We start from the raw sequence: 16,546 nt of genomic DNA, 5'->3' as shown, positions 1-16,546 counted from the left end.
TGCTGGTGCTTTACTTGCAAAATTAGTCTTAGGTATGCAATGCTTGAAAAGTCTGGCCTAAACCCATGGTATTCTCAAAAATGCTTTATTTTCAGTCTTTGGTCTTTGTTGCAGCCACTAAAACCATTTTAATAAGAAAGGCTTAATTCTCTCATAGTATGGGTAGACTAGGTATCTTTTTTTCTATATAGATTCATTTACTTACATGATATTGAAGTTCCAGTTACCATGTGACAGGTCAGTATGTACCACTTTGAGCATAGCTTTACAAATATTGTGTACACCAAGACCTTTTATTACTCAACATTATGTCAGCTCAGTAGAATGAAATATTTTCTACAGCAAACACATTGTTAGAAAACAAACCAAGCTACTGAATCCAAGCTGTCAAAAGAAGATGAAATACATGTCCTGTGTAGTCCATGGCATCACGCATAAAATCAATAATAATTTCACTTTTGCAGGACAAGCTGATGTGTTTAATTTCTGTATCAGTTGCTTTTCAGTTTACTGTTCTAAAAACAGTACAGCAATATATTTTGTATAATAATATTGCTGCAATATATTTTGTATAATAATATAATATATTTTGTATAATATATTGTTACAGAAATATATTTTTAGAGGTGATATGTTGGAAAGGGTACTGTCATTTGGTGCAGACACAGTTCATTAATACTTTTAATTTCTTAAGTTTCAAAAAAGAAGGCAGCTTCTCAGGAAACTACTACTATTTAAAAGTGGCCATTATGCATTGGATTTGTCCTGTTCTGATGTTCTCTCTTCAATTTTATGCAATGTTCGATGGAATTTCTCATCTCTCATAAGCATTTCCTGTCCTAGATGCTGGCCACCATTTCTCTCCAAACAGAGCAGACTCTCCTGTGGGGAATAATAAGCTATGTTCTTTTTGGAACCACTTTAATTAAATTAGGTGCTAGCCAGAATTCTCTGAAGGTGATGAGCAGATGAAAAGGAGAAGGGAGGAATATCATCCTCATGAAATAATTTCTTCAAGAAAGCATTTGCCCTCCTGAGTGACTTCGTGTAAATCAGTATCAATATACTGTGTAAGAGACTATTTTACGATTGCATGACAGTTCGCTATATGGACTTTACTGCTTACAGCAGTTTCTAAGTTTCCTCACAATCAGTAAGGAAAAGTTCTTTCTTTCTCAGGATTTTTTAAAGACACCAGTTACTCTGAGTCCAATTCCTTCTTGTTGATTACAAGTTATTTAATTTTGCCACCAAGTCACTTCCTTGTCTTCTATGTCTCAATGCATTCCCACTTCCCACTGCCACCGACTAAGATTTACAGGAGGAAAAAGCTCAGTTTAATCATAAGAAAAATTAAATAAAATGAGACTAAAGACAGTGACTAGCCAGAGTCACTACCACAAACTTAACTGTCAGGAGCATAAACTTCTAACTACTAGTTCACAAATTATTAGTAAGCTTACTGTTTACAGAGCAAAATTAATTGCACTAACCTTTAAAGTGATCAGTAATTTTTAATACCAAACATGCATGCTCTAAATCCAAAACACACTTACAAATTTCAACAGCCAATCTTTCTTCATCCTACTCTGTGGCCACAACATAAATGAAAATATATTTCATTGAACTGTATCTATAAGTAACAGTGAAATTTGCTACCAACAGATAAAATACTACATATATAGTGACAGTACAAAGGAACGAAGCCAAGAAAACAGATTTGTCAGAATGATGATGATAAAAAACAAGCTTAGTACGTTTCAGAACAGTCAGTACATTTTTTTCTTTAAATCAAAAAAATCAAAGAAAGGTGTTAAGGTCTGGTTAAGAAGTATAAGCTGACAGCAAATTACATACTCAGTTTAATTGCAGAACCTATGGCAACTCAAACTGTATATATAGGAAAAAAGTAAAGAGATTAGATCTGAAAGACCCATTAGTGTAAATAAGGCACTATTTTCTTTAAAAGATGATTTGACCTGATCAAAATCCTGACTCCATTAAAGCTGAAGGGAGTTTTGCCACTGACTTAAGTGGACCCAGCATTTCATGAACTGTGTGATCGTTTACATCTGTTTACATCGTCTGCTTTTTATGTCTTTTAGCATTTTGGAATCTGCACTCCTGTGCAGAAGGAGAGTAGGCTGGAGAAAATATTTGGCTAGAATTCAGGAAACAAATGTTCAATTTCTGTCACAGGCTTACTGAGAAAACCTGAAGAAGTCACTACTTCCTTCTCTTGTGTTCAGGTTCCTTCTCAGTAAAATTCAGCTGATGATACTAAACTCCTTTCTAAGGTCCCCAAAAGATAAAAGAACTACAGGTAGATACATATATATATTTTTTTTTCTTTTTCATCACTAAAATCACTGCTTACTAAATTCCAACAAGATGCCAGCGTGATATCCCTGAAGGCACAGATGAAAAACATAACTGGGAATTTTAGAACCTTCTTTTGCTTAACAAGAATGTGTAAGAAAGAAAAACTAGCCTTTAAGTTGGTAATAGTGGCAGCTGTTAAAAACATTCTGTATCTAAACACATTACTACTAAGGAAACAGTTGAGGAATAAAAGTGGAAGTCCACAATACAATTAACATGTTTATTAAGAAAAAGTCAGAATAGCGGAATCTCTACTTCCAGGTAATTGTTTGTTACAGAAGGTTGTACTTTACCCTGGAAATGTCACTAATGCTGCATTTCATGAATTTTCAACAAGCTCTGCTTGGACAGAACACTGAGCAAGATGACAAGTCTTTCTTTAAGCGCTAACAGTTTGAACTTACTCCAGTAGTTACAATTTGTTTGGTCCACAGCCTGCAGAATGGCTGTAAACTATCTGGCCTTTCATTTTAGCTTCAATCTTGCAATGAAATCTGTGTGAAAGGTTCCCTGTGGCTACAACTTCTATCCACTTCAGCAGAAGGTCACACTTATCCTTTTAGGGACAATAAAAGGTTTTAGCAAATTTTAGATAAATTCTATTTCTTCCTGTTCATTACTTGACTTTTTATGAGTTTTATATAACATAAAATCTGTGATCCATAAAGAAGGCAAGCAACAACAATCGCAGTCAAACAGCTTTAAGTCAACCTAGTGAACTAGTCAACTCCAGTTCACAACTACAGGATGAAGCTTGGGGGTTGATCAAGAAAGTTACCTCAAACACCAGATTAAAACATCCGTAGGAGCTTTAAGATCATGAAACCGATTAATGAAGCTAATGCAATTAATTCCAAACACGCAGAATTGTTTAGCCTTTAGGAAGAGATAAAGATTTATGTGTGGTCAAAGAGCATTTATCAAATCAGCTAACGTGGAATTGTCACTTTGCAGATTTAACGCTACTAGTAAAACTAACAACTATTGCTGAAGGAACACCAGAAGTTGTCTTACAAAATAGTGGCTAAGGATTACAGTGTCCCTGCAAGTCATTTTTTGTAGCGAAGGTGAACAATACGGGGGAAGGATTGTTCCACAAGAACTGTATCAAGAGCTCTAATACTGAATCTGGTAATTTCAGATGCAAAATGTACTTGTTCCAAATTTCCAGTCTTGCAATTTAACTTCCAATTATATGAAAATCAAGCAGAGTTGTTTCATTCTCATATAATCTAGGCTTTGCAAGAAAACTATGCATCTCCCATTAGTTTCCTGTGAGGCAATGGATGGCAGAATAAGAGGTGAGAAACAATCTGTCAAGTACAAGAGCAACAGTATAGGGCCAAAATTTGTTTTCTATTACTTGAAACAGTCTCTCCAAAATAGAATTCTGATATATTAAAAATTGAGTTTGGAGAACCCTGAACAGCTATTGCCAGTGCCGTTCCTATTTTATGAATAGAGAGAACACTTCAAATGCCAGACACTGCAAACTAAGAAGAAACCAAGATGAGTTCGAAGAGCTGCAATCAGATGCAAATAACATTTTGCATAAAAACTGAAGTATAATGTCTTTGAGATAGACTTCATAATACTAGAAATTTAAAATGGTGTCTAAAATCACTGGACCTGAATCTCAGCTTAGCAGAAAATAGCTGAAATTTCTTCAAACTTCAGAAAGAAAGTGTTAACAGCCTGCTTAGGCAAATAATGAACACATCAAAACCCACGAAAACATTAAGCAGTTCAGCAAGACAAAGGTAAAAAGAAAAGCTTAATAGTTAAGCTAAGTATAACCACAAAGGGCTTGTATTTCCCTATATAGGTAAAACAGCATGAAGTAAAAGAACTCTGTATTTCAAAATGTCTTCTATTCTAAGATGATATTACGATCAATTGACTGACAAGAGGAATATTTTCTAGGCAGAGACTCAGGAGCCAGAGGAGATTCATGTGCACCTATACATATACACATGAATATGTATAGATACTTTTTTTAACTGTAAGAATGTTCCTACCCCTTCATGTCTACTCTAATACTCCAAGCTGGGATAAATCAAGCTGACTCAGAAAATGATAACGAAAGGAAACATAATATTACATAATCATTCTGGTATCTTTTAAAATATCATGTTTTACATATTTTTTCCAGTAGAGTTATTAAAAATGAAAGTTCTACTGGTAATAACAAGTGAAGTGCTTTAAATAATATTTCAGCTTTAGTAACAACTGTATCTGAAAGCTATACATTTTAAGTTTGCAAATTTTTTTTACTGCAGTGTCATAATGAACTTAAAGTAGATGAGAAGCTTTGTATTAGAAAAACTGGATTACTGGAAGTGAAGAATTCACTGTAGCTTATCTTAGGTTTTTAAAAGGAAGGAAATGATACAGTCTAAATCAAGTTTCTCCTGAGCATCTGCTCTTACTGGCACACTTTATCTCTGCATCCCATCACGTAACTAAATGTCAGCATTCACTTAATTTGGCTGAGCAGCATGGAAAAGATTGAAATATCTTTATTTATGTTATGAAAGTGAAATTCGTGTCATTTAAGAAAATAAAAAAGAATACAAAGAAAATGTCAATTTTTCTAAAAAAATACATCATGTAGACATAGTCTATATATTTCCCACATACTTTCTTAAGTGTTCAATTTCTTTTTTTATTCTGAAAGGCTTTCTGAAAAATACGTAATAATAATTCGTGGCTATTTTGTATCCTAGAGACATGACCATGATTTAAATTACAAACCCCATTATCTGTGAGTGTTTTGCAGTAAGTAAAAAGTAAGTATTTATAATTATACCATCTTGCTGTTTTTAATTGATAACATGAGGTTTACTGTAGGAACCGTATAAGTAATACCATTATTTCTCAGTTGATTTTATATAAAGAGTAAAAGGCTAAGTTATTATTACTATAGGTCAAATTTGTGTACCATGAAGTGAATGTGCAGAGGCTGCTTTATGTTCTGTTTTCAACTAAACAGTGATGCGTCACCAAGAACCCAGAAAAAAGTATTGCATTGCTTTCCTCTTTCTCCTATTTTGCCAAATTTTAAAATGTACGTTACGATATCATGGAATCAACATGAAAGGAGGCTACTGTCTGCTGGGCAAAGCCCTGAATACACACACACTGAGACCCGTGTAGGACTGTTTTCATAAGGAGAGGAAAGACAGAACACCATTTGAAAAACATCAATAAATCAAAGATAATTTAAACTCATGAAAAGTTTTTAGTGCTTGAGCATAACATACTTAGGAGGCCATGAGTTTTCTAGGAATCTGGAGATCTTGCACAAACATGTATTGAAGTCATGGACAAACTGTCCAAGGTCAGTGAGAGAGGGGACAACAATCTATGCCTACTCAGGGAATGACAGTGAGCATTTCAAATGGCACTGAGATGTTCTCTTGAACTGAAAAACAGACCATTATTACAAATTAACAACAAAGCAACTGTGATATATGATGAGAGGTGACACTGTTTTTGTAACCCCTCAGCAAATTAAACCCAAACTTTGGACTTTACTGTGCAAGTTGTGGCCTATCACAATCACTGACTCCCACATTACTTCAGAAGAAAGTTCCAGTTTGCTTAGGAATCATGATACCAAGGCCAAGCTGAACTCCTCTCCTGCATCAAAGCTGTGCTGCTCTGGCCGCTGACCTTACCCTTACTTTAAACGGACTCCAGCTGTCTCCATGCAGAATCCAATGGCAAGGAATGGCACTCAGCATTTCACAGGAGACACATAAGTACTTCACAGTATCAGGAGCCTAAAAAGGAAAGTTTTGTCTTCAAAAACCTCTCTTCCTCCTGTTAATACAAAATCTGTTCTTTTTTAAACATTAGCAACAACCAACAGGATGGATGTGTTGCATTTAGGCTGATGTGAGGACTGTGTGTGATCTATCATTCCTTTTGCGTCTGTGCCACTATTTTCCTTCTGAAGCGGGGATAAAGAAACATACTAGTGGCTCCTAATTTAATAAATAACACCCAGTAGAACCCAAGCTGTGAATTTCTGTACACATTTCTGCTTGCTACTTCTTTCTACGAATCATGTTTTCAGCCCAGAAGCACACGTTTTTGAAACAGAAGCTTTGGTTTTATAATACTGCTTGCTGTACTCTGGTTTATGTCAGTCACATCTCCTTTTTCTGGATCAAGAAACTTTAAACTTCTGACTCTTGATTTTTACATCTTGTTTTGTTGTTGTTGGCTCACTGTGCCTGCCTTGAAGTTTTACTCGTGTATCATGTTTTCCATGATTCAGCCTGAGACATGATTTATGTGGTTCAGAACAACGGATGAATGAACTAAAGAAAGGGCGAAAACCAGAATAGGAGACTGAAATGGAAGGGCAGAAGAGACCAAGCAAGTGGAGTACATTAAGATGAAGCCTTTCATTTTCATCTCCCTGTTGAAAACAAAGGATCAAATTATACCTTTGAACTTGGTGAACTGTGTTGAAGTTCTTTCCTAGTGATGTGAATAACATAATTTCTGTTAATTTCAATAGATTGGGATTTCATTTCACCTATAAATCAAAACCACAGTAGCTATTGATGTTTGATGTTCAGCTTGACCTGGTTTTCAGAGCTCTGATTCTCAGTATTTTCTGAAACTTGCGCTTGTTTTGTGTGTCTTGGCATGTTATATAGCAGAGCCGGGACCATCCGTTGGATGAACTAGAGAATGAAGTCTCTCACTAGAATCATTTTGGTTCAGATGGGCCAAGGTCTTGCCTCTAATTCCATAGCTGCTCCTGGCTGGCAAGTGCTGCTCTTCCACCAACCCTTGGACAGCTTTCATTTGTGTGCCTGAAAAATAAACAAGTTTTCCTACGTTTGGACAAGCATATTTAAATCCTACTGTCTTGCAGAAAAGTGTATTGTTCGCTTTTTTCTCCTAAATGACGTAGTGGGAGGCACTGACTGGGTATTTTTGAAATGTGTGTTAGAATGATTAAGATAATTAATTGAGGGTTCCTAGCCAGCTCAGAGCTAAAAATACACGATGTCTTATAGCAGATCTACTTTAGTATGACATTAATGCACCTTGGAACTGATAAAGTCTTTTTAATATAATTGTTGACTTTGAATGAGTGTGCTTTAAGTGATGAAAACTTCTGAAATGCTTTTCAGGCTGTCTGTAGTATATTCACAAAAAGAGAAACATAAAGAACATGGAAAAAAATGTAAAAGAGCATTGTAAGCAATGTGCTTAGAATAATTCCTGCCTAACACCAAACACCAAAATGTTCCTTCCAGTTAATACTTGCCAAGGACACTTTTTCAAGCAGCATCATACGGTAAACTTGCTGCAGTATAAGATTTGTGGCATTAACTTCTGTAGCCAGGAAGTATTATGCAGCATTTTCCCTATCAAAACGAAATTTTGATATCGTTGAAAAGTTTGCAAAACTCCTGCATAAAGTATTTTCAAACAAGTTAAGCCCAAAATGCGAAGCAGTACTTTTACTGAGAGCACTGTTCCTATGCTGAGGTTTCTGTTTCCAAATTTTTAACGGATCAAAAGTTTAAGTGATTTGCATACTATCACAGACAAAAACAATCACGGGAAAATAATTTAGAAGAAAAGTAAAATCAAAAAATTCTAAGGATAGAAAACCTGATTATTTCTGTTGCTGTTATAGTTTGAGTGACCCAAATACTTGATTAAATCACAGCAGGTAAGTTATGCTACATGATATAAAATAAAAGCATTCAAAACACATTCTGTGTAGTTAATGCAAAGGAAAAATCGAGTAATCAGCTAAATTAGAATATATTTATCTTCATGTATGTAATTGTGGAAAATGCCTTAGGCTGGCTTAAATTAGTCATGCTTTCCATAAAAGTCTGGAAATGACAAGATCCCTTGAGAATTCTAAAATGATGAAGTTATGCCCAGTAGAAAAGCAATCTCAAAACAGATTTGATCTCAGACTCCTTTCTGGAACAAGGCATGCATTTCAATGACATCTTCTTCTTCAGGGCTCTACTTACCTATTCTTATTACTGTGCTGCCTCTAAACAGCACCTCATTTTAAGAGTTGCTGAGCATTTGTAACTTCAGCTAGGAACTTCAGGAAAATGAAGCTCTATAATTTTGCCATCTTGTGTGAAGTTACCAAGTCACTTAATCCTTCTGTGCAACAAATAGGAAGCTGCTGGTGTATCTTAAAGGGATTTACATCCACAGCATGGTCATATGGATGTGACATAGTTGAGAGTAAAGTAGATGAGATACTGTTATTTTTCTTACACCTAATTTCACCCCACTATCTGGTATACTGACTCATACCTTCCTGGCAGGCTGATTAAAGACAAGTCAGTACTCTGTAAATATCAGAAACAGCAATCTTCAACACAGAAATTTTTTTTTCTTCCAGCAATATTACTAATAGGTGAAGAGAATTAAATTTAAAAGCTCATAAAGTCTTTATCTCCTGATGAGCAAAGGTTTAGGAACAAAGTTTTAAGTTCTCTAGAGGTTTAAAAGTTGTAAATTTTACAGCTTGCCAATTATTATTTTTCAATTATTTTCCAAATCCTACTAAAACCTGATTAAACTAGTATTTAGCCCCTACATCAAATGGTATAGCTATCTGCTAATGTGTTTAAATGAGGAAAACAAAGGGTTTTCCAGTTGAAAACATGACATTACTGACAACATAAATTATTTAACTTCGTAACAGGATTCCTTATCCTCAGGTGTCTCAAACATTATCAAATGAATTAGACTCTAGAAACACAGTGGCTTTACATTGTCATAAGAAATACTGCAGAGATATCACAGCCCAATGATAATTCTAATTCTGAGCTTGTATGAGTTCTGTTAAGACAAAAAGATGGAAGGAAAAAAGGACAAATGTGCACACTACAGAGAAACGCGTTAAAAAAAAAAAACAAAACGAAGAATCCAGACACTTCTGAAGAAAAATTTATCTTTCAAAGATAAACTCCAATAGGAAAAACTTGCTTGTTGGTTTCAGTAATTATTATTCAAGAAAGGAATAGCAGTCATCTTTCTTAAGACTGTGGAGTATTAATGACAGACAGAAAGAAACTGTCATTTTTTTTTCAGAATCTGCAGTTAAATGCCACTCTTTTTGGCTGATTCATTGTCATTTAATAATTATAGGGAATCCTAGAATAATTTTGGGAATCATAGAATAATTTTCGTTGGCAGGTTCTCTGGAAATCATATACTCCAACCTCCCCCAGGCTCAGAGCAAGGGTAACTTTAGACATTAGACCAGTTTTCTGAGAGCCTTGTGCAGTCGGGTTTTGAAGATCTCCAAGGTAGAGGTTCCACAGCCTCTGGGCAGCCTGTGCCAACATGCATCACTCTTGTGGAGAAAAATTCATTCCTCATGTCCAATTGGAATCTCTCCTGCTGCACCTTGTGACTGTTGTTCCTTGGCCTTTTCTGGTGCATCTCTGAAAAAATCCTGTCTCCTTCTCTGCAATGCCTCTTAAGGTAAGGGAAGACTGCAATTTGGTTCCTCCAGAGCCTTCTCTTCCTTAGGTGGAAAAAGCCAGTTCCTTCAGTCTTGTATGTTCTATACACCACTCATCTGACCTTTCATCTTAGTGGTTCTTCTCTGGACTTCCTTCATTTTGGTGACCTCTTTCTCTTATTACCCCATCCTAGCATTTCAGGTATGCCAGCCCAACCCCCTCAACCTACTGGCTACACTCTTGCCATTCAGAAACAATGCAGAAACAGGAGGAACTATTCTGTGATTCTGTGATTCTGTAATTTGTTACAATGGAAAAATTGTACCTGTTCTCCAATCATCCACTGTTGATGATACTCTAGACTTAATGGTCCTGCCATGGTCTGTCTTGAGGCCTCCTGCCCAAGTTCAGAACAGAGATGTCTTAGACTATGGAGAAAGGCAAGGGCAGGGGAAACAAACGGACAATGGAGTACAAAGGTGTTTCATCACTTTTCACTCAAAGCAATAAACAATCCTCACGTCCATGCCGACCCTGGGATTCAGGCAGGTAGCTTCTGTGGCTTCTTACCCATACAGACAAAAGATAAGATCACAGAACCACAGAACCACAGAATCACAGAATGGTAGGGGTTGGAAGGGACCTCTGTGGGTCATCTAGTCCAACCCTCCTGCCGAAGCAGGGTCACCTACAACAGGCTGCACAGGACCTCGTCCAGGCAGGTCTTGAATATCTCCAGAGAAGGAGACTCCACAACCTCCCTGGGCAGCCTGTTCCAGGGCTCCATCACCCTCAGAGGGAAGAAATTCTTCCTCATGTTCAGACGGAACTTCCTCTGCTTCAGTTTGTGCCCATTGCCCCTTGTCCTGTCACTGGGCACCACTGAAAAGAGCTTGGCCCCATCCTCCTGACACCCACCCTTCAGATATTTGTAAGTATATATTAGGTCCCCTCGCAGCCTTCTCTTCTTCAGGCTGAACAAGCCCAGCTCCCTCAGCCTCTCCTCGTAGGAGAGATGTTCCAGTCCCCTCATCATCCTTGTAGCCCTCCGCTGGACTCTCTCCAGTAGCTCCTCATCTTTCTTGAACTGGGGAGCCCAGAACTGGACACAGTACTCCAGATGGGGCCTCACTAGGGCAGTGTAGAGGGGAAGGAGAACCTCCCTCGACCTGCTGGCCACACTCCTCCTAATGCATCCCAGAATGCCATTGGCCTTTTTGGCAGCCAGGGCACACTGCTGGCTCATGGTCAACCTGTCGTTCACCAGGACACCCAGGTCCCTCTCCACACAGCTGCTCTCCAGCAGGTCCGCCCCAAGCCTGTACTGATGCATGGGGTTGTTCCTCCCCAGGTGCAGGACCCTGCATTTGCCCTTGTTGAACCTCATCAGGTTCCTCTCTGCCCAACTTCCAGCCTGTCCAGGTCATGCTGAATGGCAGCACAGCCTTCTGGTGTATCTACCACACCTCCCAGTTTGGTGTCATCAGCAAACTTGCTGAGGGTACATTCTAACTCTTCATCCAGGTCGCTGATGAAGAAGTTAAACAAGGCTGGGACCAGTACTGACCCCTGGGGGACACCAGTTGTTACCGGCCTCCAACTAGACTCAGCGCCGCTGATGACAACCCTCTGAGTTCTGCCATTCAGCCAGTTCTCAATCCACTTCACCGACCACTCATCCAGCCCACACTTCCTGAGCTTCCCTAGGAGGATATTATGGGAGACTGTGTTGAAAGCCTTGCTAGGTAGACAACATCCACGGCTCTGCCTTCATCTACCCAGCCAGTCATGTCATCGTAGAAAGCTATCAGATTGGTCAGGCATGATTTCCCCTTGGTGAATCCATGCTGACTACTCCTGATAACCTTCTTTTCCTCCACTTGCTTGTTGATGAGCGCCAGGATAAGCTGCTCCATCACCTTTCCCGGGATGGAGGTGAGGCTGACAGGCCTGTAGTTCCCTGGGTCCTCCTTCTTGCCCTTTTTGAAGATTGGAGTGACACTGGCCTTTCTCCAGTCCTCGGGCACCTCTCCTGTCCTCCAGGACCTCTCAAAGATGATGCAGAGTGGCTCAGCAATGACATCTGCCAGCTCCCTCAGCACTCGTGGGTGCATTCCCTCAAGGCCCATGGATTTGTGGGCGTCCAGATTGCTTAAGCAATCCCTCACACAGTCCTCCTCGACCAAGGGAAAGTCATCCTCTCTGTAGGCTTCCTCTCTTACCTCCGGGGCCTGGGATTCCTGAGGGCCTGCCTTGGCACTGAAGACTGAAGCAAAGAAGGCATTCAGTAACTCTGCCTTCTCCGCATCCTCCGTCACCAGGACACCCACCTCATTCAGCAGCGGCCCCACATTGTCCCTAGCCTTCCTTTTGCTGCTGATGTAGTTGAAGAAGCCCTTCTTGTTGTTTTTGACATCCCTTGCCAGCTTCAATTCCAGGTGGGCTTTGGCCTTCCTCGTCGCATCCCTGCACGCTCTGACCACATTCCTGTACTCTTCCCAAGTGGCCTGTCCCTCTGTCCACATTCCATGGACCTTTCTCTTCTGCCTGATCTCCGCTAGAAGTTCCTTGTTTAACCATGCAGGTCTCCTGCCTCCTTTGCTAGATTTCTTTCTCAGGGGGATGCACTGCTCCTGAGCATGGAGGAACTGACGTTTAAGCAGCGACCAGAACTCTTGGACCCCCCTGCCTTCGAGAGCCCTGGCCCACGGGATTCCTCCCAGTAGCTCCTTGAAGAGGGCAAAGTTAGCCCTCCTGAGCTCCAAGGTTTTGATCCTGATTATCGCCCTGCTTCCTCCACGCAGGATCCTGAACTCGACCATTTCATGGTCACTGCAGCCGAGTCTACCTCCAACCTTCACATCCTCCACCAGTCCCTCCTTGTTTGTTAATACAACGTCCAGCAGCGCGCCTTTCCTTGTTGGTTCCTCCACCACTTGCATCAGAAAGTTATCATCGATGCTCTGTAGGAACCTCCTGGATTGCGCCTGCCTAGCTGTATGGTCTTCCCAGCTGATGTCAGGGTGGTTGAAGTCCTCCATGAGAACCAGGGCCTGTGACTGTGAGGCTGCTTGCAGCTGCCTGTAGAAGGCCTCATCAACCTCCTCCTCCTGGTCAGGTGGCCTGTAGTACACACCCACCGTAATGTCACCTGTGTGAGCTTGTCCCTTAATTCTAACCCACAAGCTCTCAACTCGTTCCTAATCTGCCCCCAGGCCAAGCTCAATGCATTCCAGTTGCTCCCTCACATACAGAGCAACTCCACCATCTCTCCTTGTTGGTCTGTCTTTCCTAAAGAGTCTGTAGCCATCTATGACAGCATGCCAGTCATGCGAGTTGTCCCACCAGCCATCCTGCTGTACAATGGCTTCCAGATCCTCCTGTTTATTGCCCATGCTACGTGCGTTGGTATAGACACACTTGAGCTGGGCTGTCAATCTCACCCCTGACCCTGGCACGCCAAGCCTGGGCTCGTCCCTAGTGAGCTGGGCGATGTCCCCTTTCCCCTTCGAACCTAGTTTAAAGCCCTCTCAATGAGCCCCACCAGCTCGTGGCCAAGAATCCTTTTTCCCCTTTGAGATAGCTGTGATCCACCTGTTGCCAGCAGGCCCGATCTAGGCTATTAAAGCAAATGATGCCCACAGCATCATCTTCTCATACTGTTAAGTTTCTGCCTGCATTTGTGATTTGAATCAGGGCATTATTTCTACTTGGTTTTTAGGTTCTCATCTTTGTAGATAATTATTCCAGGCCATTAGGTAACAAGAAGGTCTTATGTGTCTCCAAGCAAATGGCCCAACTTTTCGGATAACCTCAGAGGCTGTTCACATGTATTGCTGAAAGACTGCTGACAGCTGAATTTGATACCCGATCTATTGAACAGATATATCTGGACGGAGAAGAGAAGATGCAATGTCCTACTGCTTGCAGGACAGATTATTTCCACAGGACTGACACTGGAAGAAATTTCAAAAGGAATTTAAGCTGTTGCCCATTAATTTATTATACTTATTAGAGCCCTTAAATGTTAGATTTTCAGCAGCTGTTTATCTCTATGGAAAGTCCCAAGGAGGAAAGCTAAGCATAACTTCTGATAGTCAAGACATCTGATAAAATCTGATAGGCTCTATCAGTTGACAAAAAGCAAGATCTTATAGAAAGAAATTAACTTTGAGAGACTGGAGAAGGAAGAACTGGAGGGGAAACTGGAGAGGAAGTGGAAGGCTTTGAGGTAAGATTTATTGATAGTTTTGACTACCAGTCAGTGCTAGTTCTGACATCTGGCCTTTCCTCTTTCTGTCCAAGAGTAATGCCCATTACTGCTCTGAGTATGTAAACAAAGCAATGGGGAGATTTCAGTATCAGAACTGCAGTTGTGAGGGCAATTTCTGGAGAGTGGATGCAGCAGAGGAGCCCAAGCTTGGGAAATAAGGACCTAGTGATACCCCCAAAAGCTTTAGGAAACTGGAGGAGAAAAAAACACTATGGCAATAAAGATCTGTCAGCTTCTTACACATATTGCCAGGGCAGGAAAATTTCCAGTCTCAAATGCTTAACTTTACATGTGAATTGTCACTTAACAGTACAAGGAGAAAGGAAGTTTGCAGTCACAGTTTATTTAGGTTTATTATCAAACCTAAGAGTTCAACAGTCGGTAGATATAATATCCATTTGTCAGGCTATTGATATTGGCAGTGCTAAAAATCCTTGATTTATCTGGATGAAAAGTACTGAAGTACAGCTTCTGCTGTCAATCAGCAATATTTTTAAAGGCGGTTAGGAAAAGTTATCAGAGAAGAAGACTGAACTGGTATTTCTTAGTGCAGAGGTTACGTCACAGAACGACTGACAACAGTCAGCCAGCCAAGAGTCATTCAGCCCTCCTGTGGACCACCCATTCAATGGGACCACAGACCCATTAAATGAACCCAGGTATCTCCCCAGGAACGAGCTAGCCACATACTCACTGATCTTCCCACTACTGTTAGAGCGTTGTTATTTATATTGTTACTGGCTGGAAACATAACTCTGTATGCAGTTCTTCCTTGCAAAATTCACTCTTTTCTTTCATTGAACCATTTCTTGGGTCTGCTAGATAAAGAGCAAATGGCAAGCATTTTGGTACTAAAGAAGAGTAGGCCAGATGAGGGGAGAGCAGTGGATGTTGCTTGCCTTGACTTTAGCAAGGCTTTTGTCACTGTCTCCCATAACATCCTCATAGGGAAGCTCAGGAATGTGGGCTGGATGAGTGGACAGTGAGGTGGGCTGAGAACTGGCTGAATGGCAGAGCTCAGATGGTTGTCATCAGTGGTGCTGAGTCTAGTTGGAGGCCTGTAATTAGCGGGGTTTCCCAGAGGTCAGTGCTTGGCCCAGTCTTGTTCAGCTTATTCAACAATCTTGTTCAATTTATTCATCAATGACCTGAATGAAGGGACAGAGTGTACCCTCAGCAAGTTTGCTGATGACACCAAACTGGGAGGAGTGGTGGATACACCGGAATGCTGTGCCACCATACAGTGAGACCTGGATAGGCTGGAGAGTTGGGCAGAGAGGAACCTCATGAAGTTTAACAAGGGAAAGTGCAGGGTCCTGCACCTAGGGAGGAACAACCCCATGCATCAGTACAGGCTTGGGGCGGACCTGCTGGAGAGCCACTCTGCAGAGAGGGACCTGGGAGTGCTGGTGAATGACAGGTTGACCATGAGCCAGCAGTGTGCCCTGGCTGCCAAGAAGGCCAATGGCATCCTGGGGTGCATTCAGTGTGGCCAGCAGGTCGAGGGAGGTTCTCCTCCCTCACTACTCTGCCCTAGTGAGGCCCCATCTGGAGTACTGTGTCCAGTTCTGGGCTCCCCAGTTCAAGAAAGGTGAGGAACTACTGGGGACAATCCAGAGGAGGGCTACGAAGATGATTTGGGTATTGGAGCATCTCTCCTATGAGGAAACGCCGAGGGAGCTGGACTTGTTCAGCCTGAAGAAGACAAGGCTGAGAGGGGATCTTATAAATGCTTATAAATACCTTAAAGGTGGGTGTCAAGAGGATGGGGCCAGACTCTTTTCAGTGGTGGCCGGTGACAGGACAAGGGGCAACAAGCACAAACTGAAGCATAGGAAGTTCCGTCTGAACATGAGGAAGAATTTCTTCCCTCTGAGGGTGACGGAGCACTGGAACAGGCTGCCCAGGGAGGTTGTGGACTGTTCTTCTCTGGAGATATTCAAAACCTGCCTGGATGAGGTCCTGTGCAGCCTGTTGTAGGTGACCCTGCTTCGGCAGGGGGGTTGGACCAGATGATCCACAGATGTCTCTTCCAACCCCTAACATTCAGTGATTCTGTGAAGAGGAAATACAAAAGACAAACTAGTCATGCCAAAGGTCCATCTAGCACAGTATTCTATTGCAAGTATTGGTTCTCAATAAATATCTAGAATAAATAATAACAAGGGAAGCAGGCATGATACTATCCTCAGTTCGTTTTCAGCCTAGAACTATTTTAAGATCAGTGGACTTCCTAAGTCAGATGTAATTTCACTGGTTTAAACACCACCATAGTTTTTTTCTTCACTTATAAGTAAAAAGTAATATAGATGTAGTATGTACAAATGATGCAGAGGTATCTAGAAATTGAAGGTCTTTCAATGTTTATTGATTCAGAATTGAAGAATTGGTGCCAAAATGTTGGCATGTTGAA

At 40.7% G+C, this 16,546-nt stretch overlaps 1 protein-coding gene across 8 annotated transcripts in view; it reads right to left on the bottom strand.

Annotated features, from left to right (window-relative positions):
- Positions 1 to 16,546, bottom strand: part of DPH6 (diphthamine biosynthesis 6) — a 239,179-nt gene that overhangs the window by 26,196 nt on the left and 196,437 nt on the right. For 4 of the 8 annotated variants that reach the window (XR_012764649.1, XR_012764646.1, XR_012764645.1 and 1 more), the window contains exon 15: positions 6,063 to 7,214. The exons of 3 other annotated variants lie outside the window; for them this stretch is intronic. The gene's annotated coding sequence lies outside the window, so the exon portion shown is untranslated. Of the gene's footprint in view, positions 1 to 6,062; positions 7,215 to 15,876; positions 16,189 to 16,546 lie in introns of all 8 variants that reach the window. One more of the 8 variants, XR_012764648.1, reaches the window with a different exon arrangement.

This window comes from Opisthocomus hoazin, chromosome 7 (assembly GCF_030867145.1).
Source record: "Opisthocomus hoazin isolate bOpiHoa1 chromosome 7, bOpiHoa1.hap1, whole genome shotgun sequence".
NCBI classification, from domain to species: domain Eukaryota; kingdom Metazoa; phylum Chordata; class Aves; order Opisthocomiformes; family Opisthocomidae; genus Opisthocomus; species Opisthocomus hoazin.
The sequence above is the reverse complement of the archived record's forward strand: the minus strand, read 5'-3'. Positions and strand labels throughout refer to the sequence as shown.